This window comes from Dermacentor albipictus, chromosome 2 (genome assembly GCF_038994185.2).
Source record: "Dermacentor albipictus isolate Rhodes 1998 colony chromosome 2, USDA_Dalb.pri_finalv2, whole genome shotgun sequence".
Classification (NCBI taxonomy): Eukaryota; Metazoa; Arthropoda; class Arachnida; order Ixodida; family Ixodidae; genus Dermacentor; species Dermacentor albipictus.
Window position 1 is genome coordinate 42,558,287 of NC_091822.1, and position 26,529 is coordinate 42,584,815.

The 26,529-nt window shown below is 43.9% G+C and overlaps 1 protein-coding gene and 1 long non-coding RNA gene across 2 annotated transcripts in view; one reads left to right on the forward strand and one right to left on the reverse strand.

Annotated features, from left to right (window-relative positions):
• The window catches only part of LOC135912783 (3-oxoacyl-[acyl-carrier-protein] reductase FabG-like), a 70,743-nt gene that overhangs the window by 26,119 nt on the left and 18,095 nt on the right, over positions 1-26,529 (reverse strand). The window lies entirely within an intron of this gene.
• LOC139055392 (uncharacterized) lies at positions 19,767-23,500 on the forward strand. Its single transcript, XR_011511719.1, has 3 exons — positions 19,767-19,959; positions 20,896-21,023; positions 23,046-23,500. It is a non-coding gene; the product is annotated as an uncharacterized lncRNA (long non-coding RNA).

The following is a 26,529-nucleotide window of genomic DNA, read 5'->3' on the forward strand; positions in this document are numbered from 1 at the left end:
CGAGGCCATGGTCCCAAGATCTTCTTCAAGGTGAACGGTGTTCCATCTAGCTGATTGACAGCTGCGCAGAGGTCATGTCTTTCGTTTTGAAAAGATGGGCAGTTGCACAGTAGATGTTCTATAGTTTCCTCGGCACCGCAGGCATTACAGTCGGCGCTATTAGCCATTCCAAACAAAAACGTATATGCATTGGTGAATGCGACGTCCAAGCGTAAGGGGCACAGCATTGTTTCCTCATTTCGCAGAAGTCCTGGTAACAGCCGCAGTGGCATAGAGGGGTCGAGGCAATGCAATCGTTCTTGGGTGAATTCAGGTGTTTGCCACTTCTCTAATGTCATACGGTGTGCTACCTTGCTTAGGTGTTGGGCTGCGTCGGCCCGCGATAAAGGTACAGAAACAAGGGTTGCTCCTTCGTGTACTTTCCTAGCAGCTTCGTCAGCGAGGTTGTTGCCGGAGATACCGCAATGGCCAGGCAGCCACTGAAATACGACCTCGTGTCCTTTCGCTATCATACGATGGTGCATTTCTCGCATCTCCGACACTAGTTTTTCACACGACCCGCGACGAAGAGATGACAGAAGACATTGTAAGGCCGCCTACGAATCGCAGAATATTGCCCACCGATTAGCGGGTTGGTTGTTAAGGTAATCAACGGCACCTCGGAGGGCAACAAGCTCCGATCCGGTAAATGCGGTCATGTGAGAAATCTTGTATTGGACGCTAATTGATCGTGATGGTATAGCCATGGTGCCGGTGGAGCTGGTCTTAGTGGAAGATCCATCCGTATATATGTGGACTCGGTCAAAGTAGAAAGTGTTCAAACAATGCAGAGCTGCTTGCTTCAGGGCTAAGGCAGGCAGGTCGGTGTTCTTTCTTATCTCTGGAACCGTGAGATGCACTTGAGGTTGTTATAAACACCACAAAGCGTAGGTTGAACGTTCTGAGGGTGTGTGAAGCCCGAAGGTAGACAGGCACAATGGATGCTGACCTCGTTGGAGAAGGACGCCTGTGGTCGTCATTCTGGCAGGCAGGCAAAAGAGCTTGATTGCATGCGTGAAACATGACGAACATGGGCCCTAAGCGTGTCGATGCTAATGTAAGTCGTGATCGGATGGTCTCGAGCCATTACAATGGTTCCTGCTGTTGAGCTGCTCCGCGGAAATCCTAGGCTAACACGTAGTGCCTGTGCTTGCACGCTCTCTAGTTCTCGAAGATTTGACTTGCATGTTTTAGCGAGCACGGGAGAACTATAACGTAGCAATCCGATAAAAAGTGCTCGATATAACTGTAGCATGGAGCCCGCTGACGATCCCTATGTTTTCCCGGCGATAAACTTGACGATATGAACAATAGATGTGAGCTTCTTCTTCAAGTGGGCAACATGAGGACTCCAAGAGAGGTCCCGGTCCACAATGACACCCAAAAACTGTTGATTTCTCTTGTAGTAGATAGGCTGGCCATTAATGCATACTGGATAACGAGACATTGGTTTTCGTGTAAAAGCGACTAACGCACATTTTTCTGCTGAGATGGTAAGGCCTTGTGTGTGAAGATAGTGACATGCCTGTGTTGCTGCTTTCTGCAGCCTTGCGCGAACCTGCAGACGAGTGACCGCTGATGACCAGATGCAGGTGTCGTCGGCGTAGATTGAGACACTCACTGTTTCCGGTAGGGATTCGGCCAGCCCAAGAAGCGCGAGGTTCGAAAGAATAGGGCTTAGAACCCCGCCTTGGGGAACTCCTAGGCATATGCAGTGCTCGGTAGTCGGACCATCTTCCGTACGTACGTAAGGAAACAAAGAATTCAAAGTAGGAACGAACGAAATTGGCGAAAAGCACACAATTCGAAGCGGGACCAGAACACACAATAATTAGGCAGTGTTACAACAAAAGCAAGCAAATTAGTTTAGAGGCGCACGAATCATTGAGAGTTAACAGAAAAGAAGAAGAGGACAAGCCGGCGGACATACCATATCGGAGCGCGGCGAAGAACGGGGACGGCTCGGGTGGCAGTCGTTACGGCGATGGCTCGAAGGCGGCGGGCCCGGTGGGATGAAGCGCGCGCTTCGCCGGTAGGAATTCGACCCCGCACGCCGCAAAGACTCACACACCCTTCTTCGCTGCCTGTTTGCAACCGACTATCTTCCAACCGAAGTGCTAAGGAACCGGCGGAAGACACTGGTCAAAGAGAGTGCTGTGCCCAGCGATTATTTACGGGCGTTTTCCGCGGCGCCACCGAAGACAGCATGCGCAGTGTCGATTTATGGCCCGGCCGTCCCCATGATCCCGACCAGCGGAAGCGACCGAACAGTGGACACAGGGCGCACAACTCTGCTCACCGTGTGCTCTGCCTGGTCCACTTTGGTAACCTTACACCGCGGCCAAGCCCCGACTCCGTCGAAGGGGACAGCGAAGCCGCCTCCGAAGAACAGCCGCTTGCGCGGCTCACAAAGCCGACCGTCTCCAGATGCCCCCCGACCCTGGGCAGTCCTCTCCGCCCTCTCTCGCGGCCTCCTCCCGTAGCTTCGGTACGGGATGCCCGAAAAACGCACTCCAAGAAATATATATATATATATATATATATATATATATATATATATATATATATATATATATATATATATATATATAGCATGGTTGGCGCTGGTCTGTGACACTGACGTGACTATGGTTGTATTACGAAACTGCTATGACGAAGATAGCGTGATGACGACGGCATGAAGAGAATCGGGTGACGAAACTGCGGTGACAAGAGTGGCACAACCACCCTGGTATGATGAGAACGGTCCGACAACCGATGCATAATAGCGACTGTCACGCGATGATGGTATGACAATGGAGGCGTAATCCTGATTGAAGAAAGACTGACGTTGATGGAATGGTCAAGGCTTGACGACAGTGGGATGTCGTTACTGATGTTTTGACACTTATAAAACGACCACGTGATGAAGACTGCATGACTAAAGTCGAATGACAAAACTGAAATGACGACGATACACGGACCACGACGGCATCACGACCGAGAACGCATCCCTAGTGGCCCCAGCCTTCAGACTTCAACCACTAGGGTGGAGTGGAAGGCATCACGACGCCAGCTTGACGAGAGTCAGCTCACGAAGCAGGAATGACGACAATTTTACGACCATAACGATATCGCAATGGCGGTGTGAGAGAGAATGCGTGATGACTGCATGATGATGATGACGTGATGACGACGGCATGACGAGAGTCGGGGGACAAAGGTGGGATGAAGGCGATGCAACGACCATGAAGGCATCACGACCACGAGTCCATAATTAGAAATCGATGCTATGAGACAACTTTGGCTGCTGGGTTGAGATAGAAGGCTTGGCAGCGGCGGCATGACCACAGTAAGACCAAGAAGCTGGAATGACGAAGATATAACGAGCACGGGGGTATCATTACCACGGGCCCATACGTGGTAGCCCGATCAAGTAGATGAGTTGGGCCTCTGCGTCGTCTAAAAGGGTAGATAGATAGATAGATAGATAGATAGATAGATAGATAGATAGATAGATAGATAGATAGATAGATAGATAGATAGATAGATAGATAGATAGATAGATAGATAGATAGATAGATAGATAGATAGATAGATAGATAGATAGACAGACCGAGAGACAGACAGACAGACAGACAGACAGATAGATAGATAGATAGATAGATAGATAGATAGATAGATAGATAGATAGATAGATAGATAGATAGATAGATAGATAGATAGATAGATAGATAGATAGATAGAAATCCACTTTAGTGGCTCAGACATCGAACGTGGGTGCACACCCATCGCTGGAAGCACCATATCCGCGATACTCGGCGCCCTTATGAAGTAGAACACATCGATGCGATGACCTGCGAAGGTTTGTGCTGCAAGTGTAAGTAGGTCACCCAGACATGGTCTTCTCGAGGTAAGATGCTAATGTGCGCACAGGCGGTCAACCTGAAGACGTAAAGAGACAGCTGGAAAATAATAAATGAAACGCAAAGAGGTTAACCAGGACTGAGCCCGGTTGGCTACCCTACACTGGAGGAAGGGGGGAGGGAAAGATGAGAAGAGAAAGTGTACTGCGGATATTGCCGATGCGGTAACAGTTTTGTGTTATATATCCACTGACGGTCATTAAATCCCGATCACGGATGGTTGCTCAAACCTGTAGCTTTAATATATCGTAGCATAGCTCTTGTAGCCTTTTGTAACTGCGATAGGGGAGATCGTGGTACCAAGATCGTGTTCGTTCACGGTGAAGTGTTTTCTATCTAACTGATTTAGAGCCGTGCAGAGGTCATGTCTTTCATTTTCAAAAGATGGACAGTAGCACAATAGATACTCTATAGTCTCCTCGACACCACAAGCATCACAGTCGGTGCTATCAGCTATTCCAATAAATGAGGTATATGCACTGGTGAATGCGATGCCTAATCATAGGTGGCACAGCGTTGTTTCCTCATAGTATTCCCTCGACCGACCTATGCAACTGTGTCTGTTGCCTGGGCTTGTGCGAAATCATGACGTAAAGCAACCAAGCAAGCCAATAAGCTTCACGTGGGTAGCTGCGACAGCTTTCTGCGCCTAATTTGGGCATCAGATCGAAAAAATTATGATCTTAGTGAACGAGTATCTCAATACAAATGGCATATTTTATTTAATTGATGTTGCCTCTTCGTCGTGGTAACTTAGGAGGTCGATGCATCTATATATCCGGAGACAACGAATGCAAGAGACACAAGGTGAAATTGTTTGAGTTCAACAGGAAAAAAGCAAATTCACAGGCATACCAAATGCAGCCCAACCGCAGCGTCTGTTCGCTAAAGCGGAATTAAGACACATTAACCACTTTCACGCGAAGATCGCGTGGCTTCGTCGGCGTGGCCATTCCCGCTGATGTTTCAATGTACGGGACGCCATTGAAAGATTATGTTGTGTCCTTTGTTATCGCTGCAATGAGATATATGTGGAATTTCTGAGGCCAGTTGTTCATTCGGTATGTGGTGCATTGGGTTTGTGTGCACTGAAAGGCTGCCTTAGAATCACTAAATGTTGTCCATTGTTGCGGCGATGCCTTATTACTATTATGAAGTGCAGCTTGGAGTGCCGCAAGCTCGGCACGCTCTGATGTGGCCATACATGAAGTAATAGCCAGAGACAGAGAGAGAGAAAAGGATGCACAGAAAGGCAGGGATGTTAACCAGAGGTAGTTCCGGTTGGTTACCATTCGCGGGGAGAATGTTCAGGGGGATAAAAAGAGAAAGAGAGTGGAAGGGGAGATAATTATTCTTTCTTCAGATATAGCCGGGATGAAGACTGCATCAGCAGATTTGTTGAGCTTTACCAAACCATTTGTGTAGACGTGTCGCCAGAATCTGTGCACTTTGTATATCTGTTCCGAACTGACTTGCTTAAAAGCTTGCAATGGCACGTCTGCGTTCTTTTTTATACCCGAAATTGTCAATTGTATTTGCGGCTGGTGCAGACACTACAATGTGGGTGACAATCGTGTTGCGGGTATGATTTCTGTTAGCAAGTAAGATTGGCTTCATAAATACTTTTGGCAAATGTTGAATGTGGCAAACAAGCGGGAATCTAAGTCAGCTGTCGCCCTGAGAGCCCAGGCCCATCTATAACAATGTAGACTGTCATAGGAGTCTCTGGTATTAGCCACTGTCACAATCGATGTACCATTTGGGAGACGAAGAGGCGTTCTGAGTTACGTGGCTTGCCCACTGTGCAGTCTGCGAATATTTGTAGCGCATGTATTTCCTATATCACCTAAGTTCTACCAGAGCAAGCTAAAAAAGTAGCAATTTATATAATTATGACATTATTGGTACTGCTGCGCCCAAGGACTTGCCGCCGAGAAACGCAAGAAGGTCCACAGAAACGGCGAAACACTTCTTCATGAACCGGACGCCAGGGCTCAAAGACAAGTCTATAGGCGATGACACCAAGAAATCGGGGCACACTCTGTTTATTACATCTTGACCAATTATCTGCAAAGCACACGGGGCCATCCTATTCCGAGTAAAAGCAACGAGTGCACATGTTTTAGGTCAAAGCTCCAGACATTGTTTTCTTCAACAAGTTGACACTGCCATTGAAACGTTCTGAAGTTATACGCGGACTTGTGCGCATGTCACTACTGAAGCGCATACGCAAATGTCGCCCGCATATACAAAGAGCTGCGCGGTTGGCGGCAACAAACTGGCGAAACCAACAAGCACCAGGTTGAACAGGGTACTCCGCCTTGCGGTACGCGATGAAATATTTAACTGGACAGCCTTAATTTCTCTCTCCAATGAAAATAAAGAAAGGTATTCTGTTCTAATAGCGGCGTATTCAGTGAAAGATGAGTCCACCAATTCCTGCAGCTTCTAAGGCATCCAGGATTGCATCGTGAGCTGAATTGTCGTAGGCACCTTTAACATCAAAGAATGAGACTGCAGTGATACGTTTAAGGTGTTCCTCGTGTTGTACGTTCGTTACAAGGTCAATAAGGCTAGCTATTGACGAGCGTGCGCACCGAAAGCCAGCCACTACATCTGCACACACGTTGTAAAATTCCAACTGCCAATCTAGCCGCGTACGGATCATTCTCTCTATTACCCTACCGACGCAGCAGGCCAGTGTTACTGAACGATAAGAGCACAATTCCAATGGAGATTCGCGAGGTTTTAGAAGTGGCACCACGTGACTGGATTTTCTCGTTGTACTGACAATGCCGTCGCTCCAGGATGCGTTGTACCACGGTTTTACCTATGCAATTGCAGAGCATGTAAAGCCATCGGGACCAGGTGACCAAATACATCTGCAGTCACCGAGTGCGGCATCGAGCTGTTCCATGGAGATACTCGGGAGCAAGGGGTGACAATAGAAATAGGTCTCTAATGCTGGAAAGTCGTGCCCCTGGTCTTTGCAACCATTTGCTAACTAACTAAGATTGGTTAGTTAACTTTTAGTGCAAACTTTGCTGAGAGCTTTCTATAAAACGCTTCGCATATTAATTTAATTATTCAATCTTAGATAATTAGCAATCGGTCTGCGACGACTGATCTACCATCTAGTGTGCTCAGTGCTGAAAGAGCAAATAGTAAGGAAACCACCACTGCATCAGTCAAGTCCTACTTATTAAAATATGTTTCCATTATTCAACATCGTCGCCCTTTTTTTATGTTAACTATCAGACGAAGGCGTCTCCCGGGGGTTTCCAATCACCACTATCTTGCGCTAGCTGATTCCGACTTGCTCCAGGAAATTTCATAATTTCATCACCACACCTAATTTTCTGCCATCGCCGGCAGCGCTGCCGTTCTCTGCACCCATTCTGTGACTTTAATGATACACCGGGTGCCTGTGTTACGCATAACATTACCTGCCAACTTGATGTTTTCTTTTAATGTCCACTAGAAGATTGGCTGCCCGCATTTGAGGTATGATGCACACTGCTCTCATCCTGTCTCCTAAAGCGTCCCTCAGCAGGCACCATAGCTAATTTTGTTTATACGCTGAAAGTTGTTGCGTCTTCTACAGGGACCGTTCTGCCGTAAAAATATTTTCAAATCGGCGCTGTGACCTGTCAAAGAAGGAAGGTCGCCATTTGTGGTGTCGCTGGAAGCAGGAGAGAAGTAAATGTCTGCAAATACCTCCGCTAAAACTTTTTTTGTCTAGCCAGTCGCTATGCTCAATGCCACCGTAGGATTCTTGCAGATTTCAGGAGCGCGGAAAGCCATGCACGATACACTTCCAAAACCACTTCCAGTATGCAGCGAACTGCACAAAGCTTTCCAGCTCTTTTGACGAAGCTATTTTGTATGCCGCCGTATGGCTGAATACAAAATAGAAAGATAAAAATATTGTAGTGCGCGAATCCATGATTACAGTGGGCGAGCTCTACTGCATAGCGAGACACTCTCTCCACTCGTTCCGTCTAGCTTCCCCAAGCCAAATTCCTGCCCTGCATTCTCCCATACCAGACCTCGAGGATCGCGTGACGCATACGTCACAGGTCCCGCCTTCATTTTTTTTTCTCCTCGCCTATTTTTTATTTATTTATTTTATTGCGGCACTCCGCACAGCTGTTCTGATTGCATAGGTTTGCGCAGAGCATGATTTTACGTGCTGTGCACAATGATTCATGGCCAGCAGTTTAATTTAGTGCTACACGACTACTGAGGCAGAACAAGCGGATCACAGAGCAGGATACGCGCTGGAACACGGTAGAAAATGGCATAGTTTCGGTACCTGCACACGTCACTGCATGACCTTGTGAACAAGCAGATGAAGCGAAGGTACATCTCTCTTGCTTCGGTGCGAAGTAAAACATATAACACGCAGACATTCCGTTTGTGTGTTTTATTATGTATTATTATTATTTTATGCGTTATATATTATGTGTGTTTAGCCTGGTCATGTAAACCTGACCCGTGGGGGCTCAAATCAACTACCCATTTGGTAAACACCAACACAAAATGCGGGTCGCCAGGATGTCGTTTATACAGTGACTAACTGAGACAAGTTCCGTCAGCTGATCTCAGAGGCATCATCTCAAGACAGCCTGTTTAAACTTCGGAGTGAGTGCTTACACACTAAACATTTTTACACCCTTATGGGTGTTAATAGGGGTGCTTTCGGCATTTACACCCATGCCCACACCCTTTTAGCACCCTTTTCGGCCAAAGCACCCTATCACAAGGGTGGATACCACACATAAGGTGTGACTTTGCTCAAAGAAGGGTGTTCAATCGACGCCTGAAGGGTGTTGAACGTATTTATGCATAAATCTGAGTAACGTGTACACGTCCACGCATTGAGCAATGTGTGTATGTATTGCATTTTTAATGCGAAAGCGTTTCATGGCCTTTCAGGTAGGAAAGGTGGCGTTCTCCGCAACAACAATCCATACGGGACCCTGCTCATGCCAATCTTGTCATTTCCCTTGAAAGCATTCAGGAAGCATTCAGAACCGCGCCGCCCGTTTTATTCTCTCAAATTATTCACTTCATTCTAGCGTCACGTCCATGAAAAGAACACTAGGTGAACCTGACCTTTGGTTACGTCGCAAATACTTTCGTCTCTGTCTTTTTCATAGAATATGCTAATTTAACCCTTCCCGTAAAGAAAATCTTTTCACCACACCAAGTTCTCGTCTCGCATCGACCATCAACACAAAATTGATGTGCCATTTTTCCTTTTTGCCAAGAACAGCCACTGAATGCAACCGCCTTCCCGCCTCAACAGTCTCAATTTGTGACACCACTAATTCAAGGTCGCCGTTCAAATTATCTCATGGTTTGATTTTCTATTTTTGCGCTGCATTGCAATTATTGCATATTTTCACCACTTCTTTCTGTTGTGCCTACTAGGCCTTGAATGTATGTAATAAATATATAAAATGTGAAGTCATCACCGTCTTGTATGACGTCAGTAGTGATACAGAAGGTAGTAAATACAACAACGTTAAGTATGAGCAATTATGGGTAAATAATGTGAAATAATGTGAATAAGGGTGGAATAAATTGCATTAAGGTTCGTACAAACTATAGCACGGTGGATTACGGGAGATTAAGGTAGTATTGTGAAGAACACGTGGCAATTGCAAGTGTAGATGCGTGAAGCGATTAAGTTTTCCCATTCCTAAGTGACTGTCGATATTTCTTCAAGGATTCTGATGTTACTGGCATGACGGCCACTCCAAAAATGTATCATCCAGAAAAAGAACGCCCTTTCACTTACAATTCCATTATCATTATTTTTCATGCTCACAGGAACATTAACATGCAATTAAACACTTCTAGAAAAAGTGCAGTAGCAGAGCGAAAACCCGAGAGCAACTTGCGCAATTCTGCACTAATATTTTGGTGCCCTTAATAGCCCAACAAAAAGTGGTGAAATGGAAGAAGCTGTTTCGATACATTGCTGAACAAACAGGGACGTGCTGTTGGACGAGCCTCTGCTGTACAATGGCATCAACATACAATTTGCATGGTGAATCCATAAAGAAGACTTATAGAGGCGAGATCACGTTGGAAGTTCTCAAACCCGAATTTCCACGTACCTTGCCTAATTCATTCAGAGGCTTACTAAGCTACTGATCTGCTTTCTAAGTGCATCCTCAAATACAGCTTGTAAGGCTGAGCCTATATATTAAGGGCTGGTGTCGTCAAAGCTGTAATTTCTTATCCAGAGCATACGCACTTGCAAACGCAGTCTTCAGTCTCCTCATGAATGTTTACGCGTCGCTGTCGCACGACCAAGATGTGAGCGTCTTTATCGAGCCATGATATCGCTGAAACTACGCTGTGACCTCGCAAAGTTGCTTCGTTCGGACGCAGCGAATAATCTAATCGCACCAGCAGAAGAGCGCCGATCGTCTCGCTCACGGTCCCGATTTGTGTACTGTACCCTCAGTGATGCAGCACAGACTGCGCCCCCCACCCCAAAATAAAATGCCCCGCACGAAACGTAGTAGTAACTACCCGCCTCACCGCTCTAGTTAGAGACCACAACGAAGCAGCAGCAAACAGGCGGCCATGCGAGCAAGCAAACCTGTCAGAATAAACGTTCAATTTGCGCGGCCACCCCATGCCCAATGAAGAGCGACCGGAAGTGACGGCCGACGCTGTACCATCACTTCGGCGCGCGGCAGGACAGGAAGGCGGAAGCTGCGCCATCATGCTCGTTTTCGCGTGCGTTCGCGTCGCGCGCTGTGCGAAGTAATTTTAAACGTGTGATTAGTTTTGCGCGCGGGGTAGAAAAAGATGTGGCCCATGCTTTGTGTATTACTCGTGCCCCACTTCAAAGCAAAGCGTTCGTACGCACTGGAAGATGGATCCACGAAGGCTGAAACGAGAAGTTGCAACGTGCCCGGTCGGTAGTACTGGCATGGTGGAAACTTTCAGGCAAGTGCCCGTTTATTTGGTATTTGTTTTGTTCGCTTTAGAAATATCTCACTGTGATCTCGTAGCATAATTCATAATTCGCTAATGTAAGAGCAAGAGCAGCTGCACTTCTACTAGGGCAAGTTAACTACCTCGATCGCGTCCCGTGTGACTAATGTTTGTCAAATCTACATCGGGCGTGGTGCGCCTGCATAGTTACGCTTTGTTTCTCAGCGCTTGAACGTTCATTGATGTGATTCTCTTGTGCGTTCAGCGCGGCTGCTTGTAATACGGTCGTTCGCACTTCAGTTAAATGTGGTCGACCACTTTTGCGTCGCGTAGAAAAAGGACTGGCCTAGCCACCTTTCGAAGGAACCGGCGCGGTATTGGTTCTCCCTGATGCGGTCGCGTGCTGCTGTTGCTGCTTGCCGGACGCCTTCAGCATTTTTTCGGCTCGCTTTGTCTGTGCGTGTGCGTGTGCGCGTGCTCGCGCTCGGCTTGATTTGTGTGTGCGTGCGTGCGTGTGTGCGCTCAGCTCAGCTCGCTTTGTGTGCGTGCGTGCGCTCGGCTCGCTGTGTGTGTGTGTGTGTGTGTGCGTGCGTGCGTGCGCGCGCGTGCGTGCGTGCGTGCGTGCGCGCGCGTTCAGTACATGCCGGTTTGTATGGGCCGGCGTGTTTGCGCGTGTCTAGTGCGTACGTGTTTTGTGAGTGTGTTGTCTGTGGGTCGCTGTGTGTGCGTGCACGTGTTATGCCTGTTTCACATGCTGCGACTGGAACGACGAAAATCGGTGCTGTCGCACGCGTCGCAGAGCGATTTTTAGAGGGCCCATTTCACATGATTGCGATTTTAACAATGCGACTGGTGCGATTCCCAGGGTTGCTTACTGCCAGGTTTCATGGCACACGTTGCACAATTATTTTATTGTAATGAATAAAACGTTTAACTTATAATATTGTTGACTTTTCTTTATTAGGAGCAAATAATATGCTTGTTTTGTAATTTAAAAACGTGTTGAAGTTAACATTTGTTTCGGAGTGCGCGACGGCGGTTTCTGTAGTTCAGTGCGACATCGCGCACGTAAACAATGGTAAACAGCTGTTCGCAGGTGGTTCAGCGATTCTTTATTCTATGGTTCAGCGCTGTGTGTTATTTTATCTACCTTCTATGACCGTTTCGTTCTGCCTGCGCTACAACAATATACAAGATGACCTATCGACAAGTTCATATAGCTACCCTCACCGTATATGCAGTATTCGGAATTCGGCTGCCACGAAGTTGTCGTGTCAGCCCAACAAGATCCTTGCGCTACCCGTGCTCGGCGTCAGCTTCTGGAGAAATGATGCGTGTATATTGCCCGTCATTGCGCATATGTGGTGCCTGCTCCTAGCCATATTCTTAAGCCAAACGCAACAAGAAGAACCAACCCGAACGCCCGCGTGTGCCCCTGAACGAAGCCTCAAACGATCTGTGTGATTACGACGTGGAATGAAAATTGTGTTGTGAAATTCAACCTTAGCGCTAGCCTGGTTCGTCCATCGCCGCGCTCGCGCTGCGAATGTATATATGGGAGCCCTCTCTAAATATTTCTAAAGGCGCAAAAGCCGACGCATCAAATGTTTCGAGCAGTTACCGTCACTTTTGTAAAAACCTGTACGTTGTAACATAGCATTCTAAAAGACACGCTTCTCGTCCACTTTGTTGTCCCGTGTCTCGCGCTGGTAGTATACTAGGAACTTCTAACAAGAAGACCATATCAATACGCGCTATTCATAACGCAGGATCGTAGGCCCACGGCAGGCGGACTTGCCGTAGAATTTTTCAGCTTTCTGCTCAGCCTCGCACGCCTCTCAAGGTTAGCCTGTTTTGTGGAAATAAATATTATTATTATATTATTAATGTTATTAGATATTATAGCTTCTTCACTGTAATTTATAGCAATCATCCGGATTTCTTAAGCTAGTCATGCATTTAACCTGTATTAGATCAACATTGTTACGACGTGTTTACGGGAGTCATTTAAAACTAGATTGCTCAGCCAGAGAAAGAACAAATGCAAGCCTCAGTGTTTATTCCAATTTGGTATTCCTAAACAGATTGTATTGGCAGAATTTTATGCCTGCTTGCATTTCCTGCAATTCAATGTTCAGAGCTGGAGAAACTTATTCCTTTTCTTGCTGTCGAAAGGCTGCTTCAATGTCGATAGCAAGCTATAATTATTCATTTCGAAAGTGTTAAGCAATGACTATATGTCTAAGCTTATCAATGCATTTTTGTTCTACGAACACAATTAAGTTTTCTCTCTCCCTCTCATTGACAGCCATGGAGTGAAACTGTTCACTTTCATAAGTATCCGGATGCAAACATTCTGGAGTTTGTCCTGAGCATTTATCTGCATCCTATAGTGTGCATGTATGTATCAAGTTCTTGTGTTACAATCGCAGTGATCTACACATATTGTTATATTGCAACAAACAAATTTATTTCACTTTGTTTTCAAATCTACAATGTGGCCATGCAGTAACGACTGCATTAATAAGCAAAGAAGAAAACTGCAGATTCAGTGTACGTGTTGGAATCTATGCGAAGTGAAGTTTTTGTCAAGTGGTCAATTAAATACTGTTAAAGTAACTGCGATATATACAATTTGTCTTATTTTCAACAATCCAACATGTCATCTTTTGCAAGGTTTGCTTATGCACCGCATAGGTCACAACCTTAATGTAATGTAATTTTTATGCATTACACTGTTCACAAACCATACCGAAACGCAAATGGCAGTTAATGTAGATGCACGCTGCGAGACATCAATGCAGTGACGTTTGTTGAGCAAGAAATGATGCGAGGTATATGCAGATAAATGAATGACATGTGCTTATATACATATTTATTTATATACCTCGCAGGCTGCAAGGTTGGAGTATTATGCGAGGGGGAATAGAAAAGTAGCTACAGAAGGAAGAAGGGCACAACATAAAAAAAAACATCAAAAAAAGCAGTGCCAATACATTGCACCAACTAGTCCGTGTTTTACTGGCACAACATTATACAATACTTAACAAACAATAACAGAAAAAGTTACTGCCCGTGCACCCTGTACAGACAGTAAACCAGCAAAGCTGAAATGTGCAGCCCCGGTGTTTATCACTGGGTTAATTTCAATGGTTTATTCAAGTCTTTCTATATTATTGGTTATGTCTGTGTTTCTTAATGAGGTTATGCACATGTTTGGCTTGGGTTTATCACATTGTTTATTTGGAATGCCACACATTGCACTTTGCAAGATCACTATCATGGAAAGTGCAATGAGTGGTTCATTGTGGTATTCCAGCGGGTCCATCAAAGTCTTTCTGAATTATGTTACACACTTGTGTTTTTTAATGCATTAATCATAATGTTTATGACTCAGTTATGCACTGCAGTTACGAAGTGACACACCGGGGCTGCACATTTCATTTAATTAAATACAGGGACACATTTTCGAACCTATTGGGAAGTCTGAGAGAGACTGCTGCACGCGTGCTCTGCTGCTAGAGAGAAACGACGTCACTATCGGTCCAGCCAATGGCCCAGCATATCTTTGCTGTGAGATAATAATGACATCATGATCTTGTCTTAACCCCGTCCCCCTCTGTGTCCCTTCCCTGCAATAATACGCAGATAAATGTATGTTTGAAATGCATAAGCATTTCTGTCTACCCAAAAAGAAATGTCGCCGTCCATCATGCAAGACGAATGCAATGGCTCACACCCCCTTAAACAATGGCTCATACCCCTACACTAGGGTTTTTGGGATCGGACCATGAGTGTTTCGCCTAGGCATATACAGCTTCACTGTAAAAAGAATGAACACCTTTCTGCTAGAAACCAAGGCAATCATGAGGTGTATTAATATATGAAAGTTTATTGAACATGCCGAGTAAATGCTGTTCGACAAGCAATAAACCGAATTTACACAAAAAGCAGATGCAAGATCTGATGTGTGTCCATACAGATTCCAACAGGAAACGCATCCATCTCTGAAAGTGTAACAGTGGCCATGCTGACACAAGATTCTCCCAGTGTGTTTGCATCTACAACATCCATAATTTCTCTAGGCAGCCGATCTCCACAGAATGCTAGCTTCTTCCTCTACAATGCACTCTCCACATCTGAGCGTGCATTGTAGAGGAAGAAGCTAGCATTCTGTGCAGATCAGCTGCCTAGAGAAATTACGCAAGCTGTAGATCTAAAAATGTTGGGTTAATCCTGTCAGCACGGCCTCCGTTAGAAATGGATGCATTTCCTCTCGGGAAACACACATGAATTTTTGATTCTCCTTTTTGTGCATGTTCAGTCTATTGCTTGTCAGCGAGCATTTACTCGGTGTGTACATTAAACTTTTGGTTGTTAGATCATCTCGGTTTTCTGGTTTGTCCTATGTGTTCTCTGGTGCCATCTGCAGCCAGGCTATTCGTTTTTTTTTTTAGACTGCAACAAGTCACTTTAATGGCCCTCATGATACCTTATAAAATCTTTTATTTGGCCAATGTAGCAAGAATGTACAGTGTGAAGCAGTAAGAACAGGGTATGCTAACTTCTGATTAAAAGGTTTATTGTGAAAATGCAGTGATCTATAAAGGTTACCACAAAGTAGTACAGCAATAAAACCTGATAAAGACTAGTGCTTGATGAAACCAAACATAAAAGCAGGAAAGGGAGAAAATACATATAGATATACAAGTCCAGGGAAAAAAAAAATATTGTGATCATCAAGTGTGCATGTGGCTACCTTCCAGGAAACTCATTTTTTTCCCAGTGGCATGGAACTGGAAGTATGTGCTTGCATAAACAAGCTGTCAGTCCGTCTATTGGAATAACAACAAAGTTTCTTGAAAGGTGCTGGCATGCAGGATTGGCAATTGTAATGATTTTTTTTTCTTGCACTTGGAATTTTTCTATATTTTCTTTCTGTAGCATCTTTATTTATGTTTGCCTGTATCAAGCACCAATTTTTATCTATCCTTCAAAGATGTCTTTCTTTTTCTGGGGAAAACTCGGGGAAGGCAGGAGATGGAAATTCAAGACGATGAGCAACATGAGAACAAGGTGAAAGTAGGAGCCAACGTTTTCACACGTGGACCTTGAAGAAGACAAGTCCACTTGTCGAAACGTTGGCTCCTGCTTTCACCTTGTTCTCGTTTTGCTCATCGTCCTTTTTTTGTGCTAATTTATATAACTCGCCACATTTTTACAAATGAACCTCAGTTGAAAGTTCGTCCTCATCCATATCTAGTGTCATCCTGTTGATACTGCTTCATGCTATCCACTCTTGCAACATTTGTGTGTGTGTGTGCACACGCGTGGATTTGGATGTGAGATCGGGCCCTTGGGCAGAGGTATCATTCTTCTCCTGTGCAGCCTTATGAATTCATTAACTATACTGCAACAGAAATTCGATGGACAGGAACGAAGTGAACACACCGAGTACTTCTTTCTTGTCTGTTGTCTATCTGAAGCACTTTAGTTAATAATGAATATACACAAACTCATCTAGTTCTCAGTTATTATGTCAGGCTTATAAGCCCGCTTGTTTCCTGAAATATCTGCATGGCTATGTATTCTGTAATTTAATTTCTGGCTATGTGCTTGCAAGTCGCGTGTCAATCTCCTGATTTTCCTGACAATCTTGTGTGACGTGCAGGCCCAGACAGTTTCTGGTGAATCCATGCAGGGTGTAATCTGCACTACAAGTGCTGCTTTGATTGCCTTCAGTTCAGCTTTTCTAGGTGTAGGATGACCTGGAATGGTACTCACTTATATGGCGTTTAGTTTTATGTAGTGTCATACTACTGTTACACTGGTATTGCCAGATGAGTGTACTATATGTGCCTTATGTTTGCTTGCATTTTCATGATTAGCAACCTCCTCTGTGTGTTTGGCAGTTGCATATAGTCTCCTGCCCTAATTGTTTGCCCCCATATTCCACGGTATGGGCCTGTTGTGTTTCAAGTTCAGGTACTCCCGAGGTTGTGTTTCTGAAGGGAGGGGTAGTCATCTTTGCATCTCGTATGCTAGCTGGCATAGTATCTTGGGACGAGGTTCTGAGCTCTTGAGACAAAGAATTTGTGCTGCAGGCTGCAACTCTACTCCGTCTAAGAGCTTGTTCGTCAGCTCTTTTTCATAGAGGTCATCAAGCATGGTACAGTTGGAAAGACCTGTTATTACTACCCGATGCCTGTATTCGATGAGTTGTCTTTTTTGTGTGCTGCTGGTAATTCATACCGTGCCATACCTTGGACACAAGCACAGCATCTGCGATTTTCTATAGTATGCACTAGTCCACCCCCATTATTTCGAGATTATTCTGTTCACCAGGTGTGGAAGTTGCGTCCAGGCATTGCATAATTGTTTCACCCACGTGCTGGCTCTGCCGTCACGGGCTTACACTAGCTGAGGATTTGTGGATGTTGACTTGCGGGCATATTTGTCCAGCTATGTGGATCACAATGTGCAATCTTGGGTAGTTCTTGATTCTAGTCTTTCTTTTTTTTTCCGACGTCCATATGAGCTGACTTATCAGAAAGCGAGAGGCCAGACTGGCCAAGAAAGTCTGCAGTGTTGTCGAGGGCTTGTTGCATCATTCTTGATTTCTGTATAAGATAGCTTTCCCATGGACTGTAATACACCATAGGCTGTAGTGTTTCTTGTAGTATGCCCGTGTTGTTGGTGTGTGTGCGCCAAATGTACCTCCAACTCTCACCTGAAATTTTCTGTCTTTCAGAAAGTTGCTGTTTAAGTGCTCTACCAGAAATGTTTTTGCTTATCGTTCCTCTTATTAGAGCAGCATGAGGTACTGCTGTTAAAAGCCTTTTCACTCTCTTCACTCTTTCATAAGCAGTATTACACAATGTCCTGCAATAAAGTTTCTGCTGCTTATGTCCCACTCATATCTGCCAGAAGGGACAACTCTCGAAAAAGGTTTTCTTTGTGCTATGTGTGCGACGTAGTATGAGCATTCATGCCTTTTATACATCTGTAGAACCAGCTTCCTGACAGAGTACTTGCTACACCTGCTCATGCTTATTTGTGCAGTGCTGTTGAACAATACATATCGATGCAATGAATATTTACACACTCGAATTATCACGAAAGATGGTTGGTTTACAATTCTGCCCTTTGCTTTCTATTGGTGTTAGATTTTGCATAAGCATGCCCCCCTATGCAATAGTATTTTGAAGTGTAAGGGTTCAATAAAAGGTGATGAACTAAATCTAAGTGCAAGAGCTTTTTTTCTCACCTACAACTCCCATCGAAATGCGACTTCCATGGCTGGCAAATCAACCCCTCGCCTTGTGTTGGCAGCAGAATGCTATAGCCACAGTGGCAGGTGAACAAATTGAAGAACAATATTTCTGTCTATAATTTTTTTTCTTGCCTGTATGTAAGTAAAGTTTGGAATAAATTTGTCATGGCAAAAAAGCCCAGTTTATGGTCTTTTATTGAATAAGCCACATATTGTGTATAGTTGAAATGCAGAAATTTGTTCTGAAATCCTTGGGTGATATATGTTCTTGCAAGTAGCATGGTATTTCATTACTTATAAAAATAATAATCGCAGCGGATATCGTTATATGGATTTACACACTAATATATGTGATCACAAACTTATTAGAAACTTACTAGGAACATGGAAGGCATGTTTCTGCACACTTGATCCGCTGTGAATGTGCAAGAACTGCTTGTACTGGCTGACTTCACTGCACAGTTTTGATTTACTTTTCTTCAGCGTGTCGTTTTATACTGTTTTATCCCCACAAGAACAGGCCGTTTGCCTGCTTTTCGCATTGTTGCACGAGTTCTACATAATTGTGCTGGAGGGTACGTTGTCACTTTGCCTCTATAGCAAGCAATTTAATTAATCTGCTAGCTGTACAGTTGATTACCTTGCAGAGCAAGTGTTCATACAGATGCAGTAAGGATACAAAGTCCGCAACATAGCCTATGTTTATTGGTTTCTGTGCAAGAAAAAAAAAATCTCCAGAGAAGAGGTGCAACTTAGCGTGCATGTAATATTTTATTCAAGCCACGGATTTAATACTACCGTAGCAAATTCATTACGATAGCCTACACTTTTGCTCTGTCAAATTTAATAAGAGGCAAGATAAGCTTTCAAGATGAATCGGGAAATTCATGCTTGAAAACCGACAAGAAAATGCAACTGAACGGTACCGCGTTCAGCGCAACGTAGAAACTTCGGGTACTTTGCTGTCTTGTCATTTGCCCTTGCCGAGGTTGAAATAATTCAAGCTGCTCCGTAAGCGCGATTTTTGCATGCTACTCAACAAAAGAAAATTGTGACGACCTCGTCGTCTGCTGGGGATCGAACACCTCCTAGGACTGACAACTCGCAAAGGCGCACGAAGCAAAGGTGAAAATGCACTTCATTTGCTGTGTAGCGTTTCAACAAACGCATAGCAATAGGAGAATGCAATCTGTACAAGTTTTTTATTCTCCCTTAATTCGCGCACGTACCTAATTCGACGATCCACGTCTCCGCGATTGCACTGCTCGTGCGAGACGCCATCAAAACAAACCGGCGAAATAGCTCCGTTGACAGCTCTCCGCGCAATTTCGACGGAAAATCGCAGCGATCGGTGCGACGGTGCGACTGTGCGACCAACCGGTTGGTCGCAGCCGAAAATCGGGGGGTCGGCACTGCGACTGCGATTTTCATCGCAAACGACGGAAATCGCACTTCCGGTGCGACGAAAATCGCATCATGTGAAACAGGCTTTAGCGTGTCTGCCTGCATGCATGTATGTGTGCTTGTTTGTGTTCATCAATGTGCGCGTGCGCGCTTTTGGGTCTGCGCTTTGAGAGTGCGTATACTTGAGTGTGCGTGTGGGTGCGTTTTGTGTGCGTGCGTGTGTATTGCATGAGGCCCGTAGAGTTTTACTCGCAATAAAACTCTTCCGATTTGGTGCAGCGAATGTTCCCGCCTGAAAGCCGAGTTTGGTTTCAAGCCACCCTGGACAACTGCTGTATGAGGCGCCGTTTCTCGGGAGGACCAGTGGGAAGGCGCCAAGTATACGCTTCGTCCTTTTTCCTCCCATGCACTGATAAATCAATAGCCTTGTTTTTTATTGTGAACGGAACGGTACATCTAGAGCATAAATAAATGATTAAGAAATCTGGTAGTGTGTTTTAAAGACGTGGATTTCCCATTAGCCCACATTTCTTTTGATGCAGACAACCGCTGAAATTGTTAGCGGCAGGTTATTCGAGACGTTCTACGTATATAGCAATTGTCTTCAGGAGCTTTAATGAATTGTGAAAATTTGAAGTGTTGTGCTTTAGAGGTATCATATACAAGCTTTAGGTCTCCGAGTAATTTGCATGCCCTTCGAGAGCTGTCGCCTATAGCCCTATTGAAATTCGTAACTACAGTTTGGAGCACTGGGGAAGCTAGAAGGCTTGTCCTGGCTCTCGAGAAAGTGTTTAAGCTGGTGGTGTAGGTTGAGGAGTTTGGGGTTGGTAACACAAAGGATTTTTTATGCCTTAGCAGTAGGAGTGACACAGGATAAAAAAAAATGTATGTGTGTCAAGCACAGGAAGCTGCTCATATTGTAGAAGCATGCGTGTGTGTGTGTGTGCGCCCATGCATGCGTGCGTGTGTGTGAATTCTCTCCTCAAAAGGGAGTATGTGTGTAAGTGAGCTATTTCATTGCTGGTCTGTTTGCCAAGAATTGGCAAGAAAACACAATAATCAATTTAACTTGAAATAATAAACTTCAAAGCATACTGGCGTACTGGCGACAGCAGCATACAAGCATGCAGCTGTGTGACAATCTTAATGCATGACTGCAACATCTGGAAGGAGGCTTGCTTCTTCAGTAAGCAGCACAAAGTCCATATTCTTGGCTTTTCTCGTTCAAACCAAAACGAGGCTCATTGCCAATGATCTTGTCTTTTGCTCTAATAGTATTTGTTTATTTTGTACTTAGAGCGTCGTTTCTCGCAGGTCATGCAGATGGTAGCAGCAATTTCACAATGCCCAGCCTTGGCGCCCCCCATCAAGAGCAAGCCACTTGCGTTCGCCTTCAGACAGATGGTTAATGTCTTCTTGAAAGCGGTTGAGAAGACAACATTGTAAGTAGATATAGTTGTGTAGTGTAATATAATAAATCAAGTTATAATTTAAAACTCAGGCTCCTTGGCCGCCTAAGCTTGATATGATGTGCAGTTGTGTGTGGTTGTAAATATTGCCGATGGTACAGTGCATACGGCAGGTATGACTGCTGATCCAAAGTATACATTTGCATTTTCTTGATGGTCTTTCATAATGAGGATTTTCTTTGTGCAAGAATATTCACAGAATGCCGGGGCATTGTAGCATCATATTCTTTATTGTGCATTCACTGCTAATTTCGTATGACCTTCCTGCTACCAATTTATTTGCAGGAAAGGAATATTTGTGTACTCTGCAATGAGCTTGTTATTTGCTCATTGCATTACACTCTTCTACCTTTAATTTATTCCCATATAATTATCAAAACCTTAAAATTTCAGCTGTTTTTATTTTGAATACAATATCAAAATCAAAATGCACCGGATTGCAATCTAGACTGCAAGGGATTTGAAGAAATTACAAGAAACCAGGACCTCTCGAGAGCGTTAAAAAAACGTTTCCGCAGGTAATGTGCCTAATTGCACTGAGCTAGCTGCTCACGAAAATTGCAAGCATATTTCATTTCACATAGTTTTGCAGGATATAGCAGGCCTATCATAGTCTCTGAGCACAACCTTACCTCATTTGCATCATGAAAATGTCTCGTGCTAAATTTGGGACAAGTTTTGAAAAATGAATGTATCATAATTTTGAAACTACACAAAGTATTGGTTGAGGCTAGACAGTTTTCAAACAACTTGACCATGTTGAACTTAGCCATTACAGGACGGAAAAAAAAACATGCACAGGAGCACTCATTCAATGAAATGTGATGCTTGTGGTTATTTTCCACATGCAAAATGTACTTTTAAGCGAGAGAGGGCAGGTAGCCAATTTACAACCATTGTGACTCATGCGGGTAGTAGCAACACGGGATGAGAAATGGTTGTGTCTCTGAGGTTCATTGAATATGTGAAAACTCATATACAGTACACCCCCCCACCCCCTATGAGGGGTAACCGTGCAATATGTTTTGGGCAAGAAAAACGATTGTTCTAGGAGACAAGAAATTTCAGGCTCTAGTTGAGAGGCTACAGAAAGAAGGACCATGTAAATAGTCACAGATTAACATAAACTGCATCGGAGTGGCATCACAGTTTAGAGCATGAAGTGGGAGCATGAGGAAGGATCATAAGTTTAAATAAGGGAATACTACTTGTCAGTGCATTGCCAAGCTAACCCATTGAAAGAAGGGGGCGTGCTCTAAGAAAAATAGTTGATCACACATGCTAAATTTTCGAGGAAAGTATGCCAAAATGCCCATTCTTACTAAATTAGTAAATAAGAAATACACGATAAATTTTAGGATGCAGAAAGTGTCTAATAAACTGCATTGTAGAGTTGGATATTGTTGGGCTGGATGCATGTATTTCAGGGCAAATGAGAATGCCAGTGGGGATTCCCTCATTTTCATTTTGTGTGCACACTCTGTAAAACAGTTCTCTTTGTCTCCTAGTGTAATAATGTTGTGTAAAAACAGTCATTTTTTAATGCCTTGTGCATTTAACTCTTAATGTGCCATATCCCGCAAGCTTCTCACCTGCAGTATTTATAAAGTGTAATGCAGATATATTGCAGATTTCATAATGTCAATTTTGTATTAAGGTCACATACACACTCTTGGACAAATGTCTGTTGTTGAGAGATGTCATTGGTAGTCTTAAACTTTATTCACTCTTATTTTCTATGGTGAAAAGGCTACTGTAAATTTGTTTTTGCTGCTGTATGTACCTTGTGTTCACAATGACATAGTGGTTTAGCATTCACAGTAACATGCAATTCCTTAATTTGCAAAATAGAAACTTCTCCTACCTTTCTTGTCTTGCCCAGTTGCCTGAGCGGTGCATTCTGCCCAGTCACATTAATTATCATTTTCCCGCAAAGTACGTGTGTAATTGCACGGGCTGAATTCTCATGATTCTCTTCTGATTTTGCTAATGCAGGATGCAAGATTCCAGCAATGCCATGCGCTGCATTTATTGGTCAAGATGCTCAGAGAATGGAGTCCCTGCACCTCGTGGTTAACCGTGAACATTTCTTTTTCTTTTGGAAAGCTAAAGGCCATTTGCTGCATCACTTGCATTTTTGCAGCTCAGATGTGTACTATATTTTTCTAATTTTGAATCAATATTGGCTGTTCAGTATAAAAAATGACGTACAGCGTGAAGGACAAGGACTGCGAGAGACACACTCCACTGACTTTCACCAATATTTTATTGCGTTGCCACATCGTGTGTGTATACACAGAGGGGTCATGCGCAGAAAATGAAAGCCAGTCGCAAGGGGTGTTCTAACAGCAAGTCATTGTAAAAAGAACATGGTCACTTGAAAAAAAAAAAACATCACAATTTCTATCTGTTTAGATACAAAATTTCACTAGGGGTCAGCGTGATAGAGGGGCCACTAATGCACACACTACCCAGTTTTCTGGTGAAATCAGCTTCAATAATTTACCGGGTGAGCTGTGTCTCGCTGAAACTTCCGTATCTTAAACAGGGGCATGCAGCCGCAGTCCGGGCAATGAATGCACAAGTGGCCTTGAACAGTGTTATTGACGTTGTTATAGTGCTCTCTTAAACGATCATTTAGGCGCCTGCCTATCTGTCCAATATATTTACTGCCTCAAAATGGGAATTTGGGAAACCACATTCGTTGCACACATCGCAAAACGTTTTCTGTGCCCGGCAGAGCAACAACTCTGACGTGATTCAGGCGCGTTTACACACTTACAGAGCCTTGCCAGCTTTTCCGGGGCTGAGAAAAGGACTGCGATTTCTGTAGGTTCCCTAATCTTTTTTAGCCTATGGGAGACATCATGAACATACGGTAGCACTGCAAACCTGTGTCTTTCAACCGGCTGGTTCCTTGACTGAGTGAGCTCATCATGTTTTGTGCACTTCAGAAGCTGTTCCGCTATGCCTGAAATTAAGGCCAAAGGGTAGCCAACCCAAGAAAGGCAATCAGCCTGTGCAGCAACGCTATGTTGCATCTCGTGTGAGCAAGATTTATTGAGGCTGTTAAGGAGGCAGAGCTTTACAATATCTCATTTGACTTTGTTGGACAGACAGGCAGGCGCCTAAACAATCATTTAGGAGAGCACGATAACAACGTCCATAACACTATTCAAGGCCACTTCGGCATCCATTGCTGGGACTGCGGCTGCGTGCCCCTCTTTGAAGGTACGGAAGCTTTAGCGAGACACAGGTCATCCGGGAAACTATAGAAGCAGATTTCACTAGAAAACTGGTTAGTGTGTGCGTTAGTGACCCCTCTATCGTGCTGACTCCTAGTGAAGTCTTGTATCTCAACAGATAGAAATTCTAATGTTTATTTTTTTCAAAGGGCGATGTTCTTAGTACAGTCACTTGCTGTTAGACACCCCTTGTGACTCATATTCTGCGCATGCCCGCTTTTGTACAAATACACATGATGTGGCAACATAATTAAATATTGTTGGAAGTCAGCGCAGTCTGTCATCTCTCGCAGTTCTTGTCATTCAAGCTGTACGTAATTTTATCTCAATAATTGCAAACTATCCCAAGAAACTACCCTTGTTCAGTATAATTATAATGTTTGATACGACCATTTGCTGGCAAATGTTAACAGTGTGATATTTAACTTGAACTTTTGCATGACTGCCTATGCCTGTGTTCTTTTAGTAACCAGAGTATGGCTAATTTATTAAACCATATTTACTAATTTGCATGCTCACATGCTATAGCATGCCTTAATCTTGAATTACTGCATCTAAGTGCAAATAATTTAGAAATTTACTATGTATTTTAAAACACTGTCCACATTTTGTGCTCAGCAAAATCGTTTAATCAACAGTGGTTTGTTTTTATCAGGCCTCCTGCTGCACTTTGCACCCAGGCACTAGTAGATGTGGAATATGCACTCTTGATTTATAGTAAGAAAAGAACCTATTTTCAAACTACATATTGTATATGTACCAGTGCCTTAGAGTTACAAAACAAAAATTTATAGAAACTGGTATTGTAGTTAGAAAAACCGCTACACAGCACCTTTAGCCCAGAGAACTTTCGTTTCACAAAAGAGGACAAACTATGTAGGCACTAAAAAATTCTACGTATTTTTTGTGCTCAAGTAATCTTGTTGGAAATAGAAAATTAGCAATAAGGCTTCTGGCATAAACCTCACTTAAAGCATGTCTATGCTTGGAAAGTATTGTTTCAGTCTGAAAAATGTTGGCCAGTTATGCTTTACATCGACTTTCCAAACTTTTCATAATGCTTTGCGATTACATTAGTGTACAAAATAACACGTGCCTTTCTTGTGCGTTTGCTCTGCATTTCAATTGCTTCCCTAATTCACCTTTGCAATATGCCTTTTTTTAAGGCATCAAAACTTGAATTTTCGTTCACTGGAGCCTAATACTAAAAATTTATTCCTTTATGTGGCCCAAAACACTGCGAATCAACCCAGGCTCTTTCTGTGCCGCTATACATAGTTTCTTCTCTAATAACAGATTTGATCAATACATATATTTTAGGTACCTTTGTGGGGAATGTACATGTTCTTGTACTTCCGATGTGTTTGGTGATTGTGCATGTTTATATTTCATGTGATTTATGTATATGTTGTACTCTGTATTGCAGCATGCAATAAATATATTTGCGTTTTCTTAAAAGTGCAGCATATATCTTACCAGTCTGTGTTGCATGTTATTTGGATATGGAAATCGTGATAACCTTGGTGTTGATATACATGCTCAAAAGTGTCAAGTTTGCTAGGTTGTATTTGTGCAGCAAAGACAGGTTTTCCAATATACACCATGAATTACTAATATGTAATGTGATCCATACGTATAGGTGTTGTGTATGCCCATCGAAGCTTCAAGGCCGGCTGTTCGACAGTGCGTTTGGTAGCCGAACTTGAACCTTCTGGCACACGCAATAGTTGCGCGAGGATCGCTGTACATAGTAGTAATTGAAGGCGTGTACTGCCGAATCTGCCTTCCATACACGCTAGAAATAAAAGGTTTTACACCCTTCCAACACCCACACAGATGGGTGTTAATTTGGACGAGCACCCTTACACCCTAAATTTATTTTGCTGGACACCCTTCCTTTAGGGTGCTATAGTGGCACCCCAACTGTAGGGTGTAGACAACAGCACCCTTAGGGTGTTCGTCTGGCGACAAACTGATTTACACCCTTAAGGGTGTTAAAATGTTTAGTGTGTACGAGAAGCTACAGCACAAAGACGACGGAATATCGGCAACCCAAACCCTGATCTGAAGATTTTGCGGTTGCGCGCATGTCGACGGCGCGCTTATAGACGGGCACAGTGCTCTAAACGATGCACCGACTGGACTATATTTAATCGTATTGATGCAACCATACGGCGGCATACAAGATAGTTTCGTCGCAAGAGCTAGAAAGCTTTGTGTAGTTCGTTGCATAC